This window comes from Micropterus salmoides, unplaced genomic scaffold (assembly GCF_014851395.1).
Source record: "Micropterus salmoides isolate LMB-PRFRI ecotype aquatic unplaced genomic scaffold, ASM1485139v1 Ms_hic_scaffold_2259, whole genome shotgun sequence".
Taxonomy (NCBI): domain Eukaryota; kingdom Metazoa; phylum Chordata; class Actinopteri; order Centrarchiformes; family Centrarchidae; genus Micropterus; species Micropterus salmoides.
Window position 1 is genome coordinate 19,309 of NW_024041439.1, and position 12,134 is coordinate 31,442.

General features: G+C 39.6%; 1 pseudogene; it reads left to right on the forward strand.

The window, feature by feature from the left end:
* The first annotated feature begins 394 nt into the window (after positions 1 to 394).
* On the forward strand, positions 395 to 10,599 carry LOC119917827 (annotated as a pseudogene).
* The last annotated feature ends 1,535 nt before the right edge of the window (positions 10,600 to 12,134 follow it).

Consider the following 12,134-nt stretch of genomic DNA (forward strand, 5'->3'; position numbering starts at 1 on the left):
AAAACAGCCTGTCTCTGTTTTTGCCACCACCTGAATGATCTCAATCATCATCTTTGAGTTGACAGCTGGTTTACCTCCTCTGTGTGTTTTGCTGTCGCGTCCAGCAGGTGGAGCTGTAACATTAGTGAACTCTGTTTGAACCGCCCTGCGACATAAAGGTGAGGGCAAAAGAAGTTTTGGGGTTTCTTTTGAAGAAAGCAAATTAAAGCTTGGGTTGAGAGTGAAATAGTGTTTTCCCTGCGATTATATTCAGACTTAACTTTGCTTGGTCAAACCACATTTTGGGCGCTTTTGACTACTTTAAAATCCATCTGAATATGTGGAGAATGTCTGACGTGAGGAACTTTCCTTCACTTCCTTTTGGAATACTTTCACTTTTGTCTTGATGGCAGTAACAAACAGCTGGTGAGTGGGCCTAGAGTCCACACAGATGACTGAACACAAGCAGATTAAATCAACTCGATGTAGCTTATTAGAAATGCTGACGGATCGAGAGACTTGTCTTTATAATCTGAAGAGTCTACAAAGTCATTCAAACGCGTTTCTTGAAGGTTTCGGAGTGCGCCGCTGACGGTAGGCCTAACGCTTGTAAAACATTGCGTCAATGTTTGAAAAGAAAACTTCAAATAAATATCCCTCATATTATACTAGGCTAATGTATGTTTAGCATTAACACATAGACTGACAGAAGCTAGTTCTGATCAGTGTAACGTTAGCAAGAAATATATGATGTGCAGGCTGAATCTGGTGACTTTACTTGGGGGAATTGGTTGAGAAAAACCTGTTGGCCTTTAAATTTTCCAGTTTATGATGTTAGATAGGCCTATCTATTTCAGTTAAAGGCTCATTCTGTTTCCTTTTTCTTTTACTGTAAAGTGGTCTGCTCCACATCATAGCAAACAAGGAAGACAACCCCTTTGACGATGTGTAAAAAAATACACGAGGTTCTACTTAATAGGCCGACTAGTATTGCAGCTATAGTACAGTATATAGTATAGTATATAGTATTTTGCCAGCATCTTAAATAACGTTATGCTTTTAAGGTTAGACATCTAAACAGGTAAAGATGGAGAACCTCAGGAAAAGCTCCCTATGTTCACCTGTCAAGAAAAAGAATAAAGGCCTCTTTGCAGGCCTGGAATCAGAACTGCTGCAGGCATTATCTGGCTGTTAAAGTTTTTGTCATCTCGATTTTTAATGTCCATTATGTTTGTTATGGGTTTACTATCAGCCACCTGTGTACTGCTTACCACTTTTTTTATTCATCATTCTCTATTTCAGAGCTGTTTATATTGTATATACTGTATACCAAATCCACCTACCTCATGTACATAACACCACACATAATACTTATTTATACCAGCATTCTTTGCACTCATCACACTGTGTACATGTATTCATGTATGTGTCTGTGCACCTGTATATCACATCCACCTCCGAAATGTACATAATACTAATGCTAATAATAATTTACTCCTGAATCCTTTGCACTCTGTTCATTGCACTATTGTCTCAAGAGTTTATCGAGACCGAGACAAGAACAAGACTTTTAGAGGCTGAGACCAAGCCAGGACCAAGACCAGGAGGGGTGACAGTCATTTTTATTTAGCGTTACTGGTTGCATTTGAAGCAATAAGTTTTACATCCAGTCAAAGTTTGGATGTTAACAAATAAATCAGATGATGCAAAAGCAATTTACTGAGATTCCCAAAGTTATGGTCTTGACTGGTCTTCAAATAAAATCCCGAGTCCTCAATGTTCGAGACCGAGACAAGACAGAGTACAAATGCGGTCGAGTCCAAGACGAGACCAAGACCATCTAACAGTGGTCGTAAGACCGGTCTCGCGTACTACAACACTACTGTAGCCTGTGTTTGATTTTATTACTGTATTATTGTATTATTGTATAAGTAAGCACTTTTGAGCAATGTACAATCTAGAGTCAAATTCCTCGTATGTGTACACATACCTGGCAAATAAAGCTGATTCTGATTCTATGACAGGACTGTTAGAATGAGCCACAGTGGTGGTACAATGTTTACAACCTAGCGGACAGAAAACAGTGACTTGACCTGGAGAAGTCTGTGAAGGTTCTCATTTTGAAACAAATGTTTTAATGTGTATGTTTCTTTTGTGTGCCCACATCACAAACACCACACACCACACCACGGAGAAGTTTTTGGCATGTAACAAAATCATAATTAGGATGCCAGGAGCACAGTCACGGTTTGATTTTTGTCCCATGTCTCTGCAGCAGCTGAGGTCAAAATGTTGTAGAGGAGGTGAAAGTATATTCCTGGGGGTGTCTCACCGTTATGCTTTATAAAACCCCAGAGCGGCACCTCAGTAAGTTAATAACGACAGCTTAGAGACACATAACATGTCAGTATTATCATCATCTCACCCTGAGCTGAATGTCGGCTGAATGGAGTTTTCATTTTTGGTGTTTCAGCTGCTGGATGTTTGTGGCAGTAATAAAGAGTAACAGCTGCTGCTTTAAAATTACAGCAGTGATTGAAGGAATGACAGCTTGTTGGAGGATGAGTACAGGCCTTTCACAGCAGACATTTTGATTGACTGATTTATCAGTTCATCAGTCAATCTTTACTTTTCATCACGGGGGAATTTATTTGTGGTGTGGGCACTAAAGGAAACATACACATTGAAAACTCTTTTTTAAAATTGTCATTAAGGCATCAGATAAATACCTTCATATAGAGGTTCTACACTACTTACCACAAAAAGATGAAAACACATCGCTGGAACAAACACACTTACATGTAATGCATCTATGAATGGTAATTACACCTGTGCCTTTCTTGTATGTCTGTATGAGGTTTATATAAAGATCACCTCTTGCCTTTTAGCATCTAATGTTACTGCTTTTAAGTGACTTTGTAAAATCAGTTTACAGAGCCGGAGAGAGAAGGTATCAAATTCAAACACCTAAAAGCTAGTGTTGGCACTGCCATTTTACATTTTTTTTATTCATTTAGCTGACGCTTTTATCCAAAGCGACTTACAATTGCTACATACTGTATGTCAGAGGTCGCACGCCTCTGGAGCAACTCAGGGTTAAATGTCTTGCTCAGGTGGATGTGTCACAGTGGGGGATTGAACCCAGGTCTCTCACACCAAAGGCACGTGTCTTATCCACGGCACCATCACCACCCCCCTGCCATAGAGTAACATGTTGCTCCGTTCTGTTGTTTTGTGTTCAAAGGGTTTTAAAACCAGCTGTTGGTCTCCAGCTGAGCTTCTTCTGGTGTTTCCAGCACAGTGACAACATGGCAGCTGCAGCACCATCTGGTGAGTACAGTCAGAAATATACGTTTCCTCTTTATTTGTTCAGGGGTGCTCTGTTTCATGTTGAGTCAAAAATTAGAGCCCTGCGATATGGTATTTTTAAGACCAATACTGGATTTGAGAATTTTAAAATCATTTTCCTGTTCTTTTTGTTTCTCTTTAGAAACACATAACATAAATAAATAGTATCCATAACATTTTCCAATTTTCGAATTTTCCAGCCCTTATACCAGAAAATCCTCAAGACTAACCAAAAAGAGCCTCCTGATCATCAACATATCAGAACATACCAATTTGTACTCTGCGCAAGGAGTTGGGGGATCCGATCAAAACTAGCCCCGAAGAGATCGACTATTCCCTGGCAGTACAACCTGTCATAGGTATTTTCAACCAGCCACGGATGACTACTGGCACCGCCAGTCACATCTCAAGACGTAAAGAGATTCCATCCGTTACGCCAGATTATTAATTTTACTGATAATCAGCAAGACAAAGACAGTCCAGACCGGTTTTTGAAAGATGGCTCTTCATGCATTTTAATACCAACAATCTTTAGAAAACATCATATAAAATGCAAAAGTTGTTGCAGAAATAAATCTTTTTTACAGTCAACAGCAGAGAAGGCGACTTCAGCACTTCATCCCTTATTGCGTATCTAGGGTTTACAGTAGAGCTCATACCAAACTGTATGCACTACACAGTAACTTCATTGATTATTGAAAAACAGCCATACACTAAATCAAGTAAATGCTGTATTTTGCAGTGATCTAGACATTGATACGTTGTCTTAGTATCTAAGTCTGTCTAAAAGGTTGAGAGTCCCTACAAATGTGTTCTTCTGAAATACCAAAGAACAGAAATACTATGTTGGTAATATTCAAAATGTTCAATAATCAATGAAGTTACTGTGTAGTGCTGTTTTGTATGAACTCCACTATAAACCCTGTATTCACAATTAGGAATGAAGTGCTGAAGTTGCCTTCTCTGCTGTCATTTTATATGATGTTTTCTAAAGTTTATTGGTATTAAAATGCATATTTAAGTATTACCATGAAGAGCCATCTCAACCGTATGGTAGAGCAGTATATCAGAAAAAGTATTGGGTCTGTTAAAAATTATTTTTGGGATTATTGTTATTGCCCTAATGAAATTAAAAATGTAAAGAAATAATTTTTCACTTTTTTCTTGGTGAGGACTTTAAATGGTTAAGATCCCCATTAGCACCAGCATTGGCTGTTCTTCCTGGAGTCCATTCATTTGTATGTTCATAATAAAACATTGACTGTTAAATAAGTTTACATTTTCTCATAAACTGCAGCAGGTTACTAGACATATTTCAAAATCTCAAAATGAAAAAGGTGCTCCAGGTCAGGCTACTAGACTGAGCTTTTTTATACAAATAAAATCAAACTTACAATAAACTGCAGTATAACATGGCTTAGTGTTTCCCTCAGAATGGCAGTGTAACTGTGGTGGGGATGGTGTATATTTTATTTGAAAGAATACATTACCCTGTTTCAAACAGGTTATTTCTTATCTCATCTTAATTCTGCTTAGTTCTTCACCAAAACTACAAACTAGAGTAATCCTCAATTATTTGAGCCTTTCTAACTATCAGAGATAGATACTGGTAGTTAGATACTGTAGACAGTATCTATCAGCGTCTACATTATCTAACAGTTAGCATTAAGGCTGGGGCGATTCATCAATATTGTTTTGTTTTAATCTTGATGATTACGGCTTACAGCACATGGAAATCAAATAAAAAGATTTATTAGACGAGCTGAAGGCCGCTTTCAAAGCAACCTGGGCTTCTATAAAACCTCAGCAGTGCCACAGGCTGATTGTCTCCATGCCACACCGCACTGATTCAGTAATTCACGCAAAAGGAGCCCCGACCAAGTGTTGGCATAAATTAACCTTTTTCAGAACTTTTCGATATTTCTGTATTATATATTCTTTCTTCTAATATTCTAATATTTGAGATATTGATTTTTGATTTCCATGAACTGTAAGCTGTAATCATCAAGGTTAAAACAAACAAAGGCCTGTGATGTTTCACTTGTGTGTAATGAATCTAGAATATATGAAGGGGGGGTGGGGGTTACTTTTTAATGTTATTCAAAATTTCTGAGATGCACCTGTATTTTAAACAGAGCCCCCCCCATTGTTGTAAAGTTCCTCTGTAAGCTCTTGTCAAGATGTCAGGAAGTCAGCACCTCAAATCTTTTATTTTTCTCCACACAAGCACGATATAGTGGGATGATCAACTTGAGAAACGTGTTTCTGTTAGTAGGCATCACTTAAAATAAAGTTTCTGCATCGCCCCCCATGTTAAAAGTAATTTCTGCACCACTGCTGCTATGGTAACGTAATGTAATCTAACATCTGGCTATTTTGGCTGTTTTATATATTTTTTACTTTAAAGGCCACATATGAGTGAGGAAATGACTTAAAATAATGTTACAGACTGTTGTTATCATCTGTAAATCGTCATTTTCTTTGCCCCACACTGATGCAAACATACATTCACCAGTGATGATCTTACTGCATTCTACTCCAGTGATTAAATTAATCCATGTCATAACCATTTTATGCTGAAGTCAAGTACGTCAGTAAAAATACTAATTCTCCAGTACAGGGAAAGGGCTGACACACAGTGATTCATTCATATTGAATATGCCACTATTATTCTAATATAATAATAATAATCAATATATTTGTTGTTAGATTAATCGACTAATTGAAAAATAATTGTTAGGTTCAGCCCTAGATAGTATCTATCAGTATCTACAGTATGTAGCTAACATTATTTACAGTATCTACAGTATCTATCCATTTTCAAGTGTTAATCAGAACTGGGACCAGAGCAGGAATTTAATGGAGGCCTTGAAGGCCATGTGCCAGCCGTGTCCTCTCAGTTTGGACTGATGCTCCTCAAAAAATGATTAGCATCAGTGCCCGCAGTGCCCCACATGATTTTGCCGTTTTGTCCTGTGTGTCTTTCTTGTCAAAACTATTTTTAGACAATTTAACATACTTTTAGCACAACAAGAATGCATCATAAAAACGTAATGAATATAACATGTATAGAGTATATGCTTAACAACAATAATGGAGTGTAATGTATTTGCATAGCCATAATATTTATCAGTTTATATCAGTGTAGTACATCCATCCCACTAAAGAAAAGCAAGTATTTTTATATATAGCACAAGTATGTTTTTTGTTTTTTTTACATAATTAGAGCAGACAACATTTTCTATGATCTAAACTGAATCTTATTCAGGTCAAAATCTTACAGACATATAGGCCTACGACAACTTTGTCATAACTGATGGGGAGTATTGTAATATTAAATTGTATTTGGTTCTATAAGTCATCCTAGTGTGGACTTGTTTTCTAAATCGTCCTCACGTGTGTCCATTGTCTGTCATTTTTCTACAGTCGCATCACAGATGATTTTCTGAAATGTTATTTTTCTGTTTTCTTACAGAGGTAAAGATCGGGAGACCAATGAGTCACAGCAGCAGCTATCAGTTAATTCCCCCTACCAGTAAGTTCAACTGACTCTGTTTAGGTGTTTTGTGATGTATTATTCCAAAGTGGCTTCAAGTGTATCTGGAGCTGTTGTCAGAGCAGCAAGTGCCTAAGTAGCTGTGCTACTAAACCTACAAAGTGCAGCATATTTACAGCTAGATCATGGCCTAGACTTTTTAAGCTAAGTCCATAAATTAACTAATTTCCAGTTACAAATGACCAACAATAAATATACAATAAATATATAATCGTATTACCAAGCAAAACATGCTCACTATTTCGGGTCAGCAAAATATGTTTAGATGGAAACTACGTTTGAGATTTTATGTTGTTCAAACCTAAACAACAAAATAGGTTGGTTGTCAGTGACAGTCGATATATGAGCGTTCCTCTAAACGACATATGACTGCTGGAAAGTACCAGTCCAGCAACAGTACATTACACAAGTCATGTGACTTATAATAATGTTAAACACATGTAATATTGTGAAATGGTCGCAGTTTGCTTAGTTTTAGGCAACCAATCCATGGAGACTTTGCTGAGGCGAAGACGGAGTTACTGCAGTAAAGACGAGTCAAAAGCCAAATGATCGTTTACATCTCCTCTTGTGACACCTTGGGCCTTGCAATATCTCTTCCATTACCTTAGAGTCAAGACAGGGTGGAGCAGAAATAAGGCAGTTATTTAAAACTGATCATTTTTCTTAATCTTAAGTCTTAAATGGGATGTATAGTTGAATATCATCTGTGTAGCAGCAACAGGAGATACCTTTAGTGTCTTATTATAATGCATTCAAGACAAACAAAACAGGACCAAGGACACACCACAGAAAACAGAAAACTCTTCTCTATCACAACATATTAAGAAATCAGAATCAGAAAACTTTTTCATTACACCAATAGTACAAACACCCACACCAAAGGAATGTGTCTAATCCACTGTGGCATCACCACCCCAATTGCTACTAAAAGCTACTGTATGTACATTGTACATAAGGTTTTCACGGGTTGTTCTCAAAGTGTGACCTCTATGATTGATAACACTTTGACAATGCAGCTCAAGGGTGAGTCCAGGTTCTGGACAGCTTTTTTCCACGTCCACCAGTTATTATTATGTTTTGTCATAATCCTGGTTGAAGGTCAAGTTCAGTGCTAGTTCTAATTTATTGTTTTTCTTTCCAGTGTCTGAACTGAGGGTTGTTCTGCTGGGGAACTGCTGGTCTGAGAGGAGTTTCGTGGGGAATTTTATACTGAGAGAGACGAAGTTCAAAAGTGAGGACAAACCAGACTTTGTGACAGTCAGAGGACAGTTGAAGGAGAAGGAAATCGTTCTCATCAACACCCCAGACGTGCTGGTTCCCAACATCTCTGAAGAGAAACTAGCCGAGTTTATAAGAAAGTGTGTGAGTCTCTCTGCTCCTGGACCTCATGTGTTCCTGCTGGTTCTACGGCCTGAAGACTTCACCGAGGAACACAAACTGAGGCTCTGCAGAGTCCTTCAACTATTCAGTGATCAATCATTTGATCATTCACTGGTACTGATATCAGCACACAGAGAGGGGAGTTCAGCTTCCATGGACAATGATGAACCAGACCAGCCCTTAAAAGACTTAATCAGAATGTGTAGATACAGATATTTGAATCAGAAGAAACTTGAGCTTCCAGAGCTGTTAACACGCTTGAGTCAAACTGCAAAGGAGAACAATGGAGAGCATGTCAGCTGTGATGTCACTGAGGATGAGGATGCGGGTCTATTTATGGCAGTAAAGTCTGAACACATCAAACCAGCTTTAAACCTGGTTCTGTGTGGGAGGAGAGGAGCAGGGAAGACTTCAGCAGCCAAGGCCCTTTTAGGTCAGACAGAGATTCATTCAGTCTCCAACTCATCAGTGTGTGTTAAAAATCAGGGAGAGGTGTGTGGATGTCACATTTCCCTGGTGGAGCTGCCTGCCTTGAATGGAAAGCCTCAGGAGACAGTGATGGAGGAATCACTCAGGTGTATCTCCCTCTGTGATCCTGAGGGCGTCCATGCCTTCATCCTGGTCTTACCTGTGGATCCCCTACTGATGAAGACAAGGGAGAGTTAGAGACCATCCAGAACACATTCAGCCCCCAAGTCAATGACTTTACCATGATTCTGTTTACCGTGGAGTCAGATCCTGCAGCTCCGGCTGTTAATTTTGTAAAGGAGAACAAGGACATCCAGGAGCTCTGTCAGAGCTGTGGAGGAAGATATTCTGTTCTCAACATCAAGGACAAGCAGCAGATCCAAGAGCTGTTGAAACAGATGAGAGTTAAAGGATCCAGATGCTTCACGAAGGACATGTTCACAAAGGCTCAGATGGAGAAGGTCGTAAAGCTGGACAACATTAACACAAGACTTAAAGCTGAGCTGCAGGATGTGAAACAGAGGAATGTGGTGGAAGGTGAAAATCAGAGCACAGAGTGTCTGAGGATGGTGCTGATTGGGAAGACTGGCAGAGGGAAGAGTGCAACAGCAAACACCATTTTAGGCAAAAAGCATTTCAAACCCCGGATCCCCCCGAAGCCCATGACCAAATCTTGTGAGAAAGCAACAGGAGAGATAAATGGGCGGCCCGTTGTTGTGGTCAACAACCCCATCTTATTTGATGAAACTCTGCCTGATGATGACGTTCAACAGGAGCTATTGAAATGCATCAGCATGTTGTCTCCTGGACCCCATGTGTTTTACTGGTGATGCAGATCGGGAACTTTACACAAGAGGAAAAAAACTGTGTGGAAGTGATCAAGAAATATTTTGGCAAGAAGTCTGGAGATTTCATCATTGTTATATTCACCAGAGGAGATGAACTGGACGGTCAGTCATTTATGAGTTATGTCGAAGACTGTGATGTCTTTGTTAAAGAACTCATAACAGACTGTGGAGGGAGATACCAGGTCTTCAATAACAAGGACTACACAGATCGCACACAAGTCAGTGAGCTGCTGATCAAGATGGAGAACATGGTGGAGAAAAATGGCGGCTGCTACCGCACAGAGGAATTCATACAAATACAAGTGGAGAGGATTTTGAAGAAGAAGGAAGAAGGGATGAAGAGAAATTATGAAGACCTCAAGAGAAAACATGAGGAAGATTTAAAAACACTGAAAAGGAAAGTCGATCAAACTGAACAGGAGAGAAAATGGATATCAAAACAGCTAAAGGACAAAGACGAATGCATCAGCAAGGACGTGAGGAGCGAAAGAAAGAACGGGACGAAGAAGAAAGGAGGCGGAAAAAACAAGAAGAAACTCAGCGACAGGAATGGAGAAGAAAACTGGAAGCCTCAGAGAAAATTGTTCAGTCAGAAAGAGAGCAAAGGGAAAATGCTGAGAGGAAGCTGGAGCTGTGCAGAAAAGAGAATAAGAGAGATCGAGATGCCTGGGACAAGGAAAGAAAGGACATCTGGGAACGAATACGTCAGGAGGATAAACAGAGCCTGGAGGAGGGGAAAGCAAGCTACAGACAGCTCCAAGAAGAGTACTATCGTAAGAGAAGAAAGTGGACGTATATTTTGTTTGCACTGTTGGTGTTTCTGCTGTTTTTTGTTATATAATGTTATTCTGAGTTACACAGACACTACACAGACAAAAGAACATGCATGAAGAGATTTACAGCTTGCTAGGCTGATAAAGGGTGCAGTTTTACATTTATGGACTACAGATGAATGGCTGCCTCGTCAGGTTAATCTCATGGCTGGAAGCGAGTCAGTAAAATACATAAACAGAGATACAAAAAATAAGTGATCTGCTCACCAACCACATGACTGACAGCACAAATAATTAATAGTGTGTTGAAGTGTGTAGAAATGGGAACTACCACCTGACTAAAAATCAAATGTTGTGGCTCCTAAATTCAGTTCTCCGGACGACAGGTTTTCTCAAGCCCTAGTCCACTATGTGACGTGACAGGCTATCAATTTTACAAGACTGCACACTTTCAGTATCCGAAGTCCAATTTTTCCAGTGTGCCTGGTAACCTTTGGCAGGAGTTTTTTAAGTCAATCAAGACACAGACAGAGCATTAAAAAGAGTTGGTTATCAATCGTCAACCGCTTATCCTGCGTACAGGGTTGCGGGGGGGCTGGAGCCAATCCCAGCTGACATCGGGCGATAGGCGGGGTACACCCTGGACAGGTTGCCAGTCCATCGCAGGGCCACACATAGACAGACAACCACTCACACCTAAGTGTAACCAATTAACCTAGTCCGCATGTCTTTGGACGATGGGAGGAAGCCGGAGCACCCGGAGAGAACCCACGCAGACACGGGGAGAATATGCAAACTCCACACAGAAAGGCCGGGGCAACTCCACCGTGCCGCCCAAGAGTTGGTTAAACATGTCTAATTAAATTTCAGGCCGTGTTGAGCAAATTGCTGGAAATTTTTTATCATTTTTATTTCATTAACAAAAAATGCACTAATACTTTCATATATTACTAATTACTCAACAGTAGACATAGCCAGGACGTAGAATAGGGACATGTCCCGTCCCTACCAATATCCAGCGACTACTGAATTGTCCCTAGCAAAAATTTAATTCCAAAAATTTAATATAACTATTGTTGTCCATTAGTGCCTAGTCAATGTATTAGGTACGCAAACAGTTAACAATCCAATGCTTTATTTTTAAAACAACAAGGGACAAATGTAGTGAGTTATTTTAGAGTGAGGAAAAACAACAACCTGTTATTGTAGGCTAATTTATTTATTCCCCTTCTCTCCCCTCTCATACATTACGTGTTACTTTCCATTATCCAGCCATCCACCAACGCCAAACAGCCATATTATTTACACGTGTAAAATGACGACGAGACATTATGGTTAAATAAGCAGCCGATGGTTTGAGGTAAGCCTACTGACATCTACTGCTGGCTTAGCTCCGGTGTCTTCATAGTGACACCACAGGTCCAAACACCCTCCCAAGTCTGAACAAAACCAGGAGATTCCAGGCAGCCCACTGGCTATCTACCATATACAGTCTGTGGTATATACCCAGCTAAAAGAGATACCATGTATCTAGTAACATCAGCAACTGTAATGTAACTACTGAATCAGTACTCTTAAACTATGCTGCTCTTACACTACTCACTGAAAATAAATTTCAGAGACTAGTGTAAGAGCAATCAGTAATGTAGCTGTCAGAAAGTCTACTGCTGGCATCCATGTTTGTAGCACAAACACCCATGAGCACTACTTTTTTTTACACTTTTGACTTTTTACACTCGACCATCAACAAACTCCGCAATTACTGTTGTGGTGGAAACA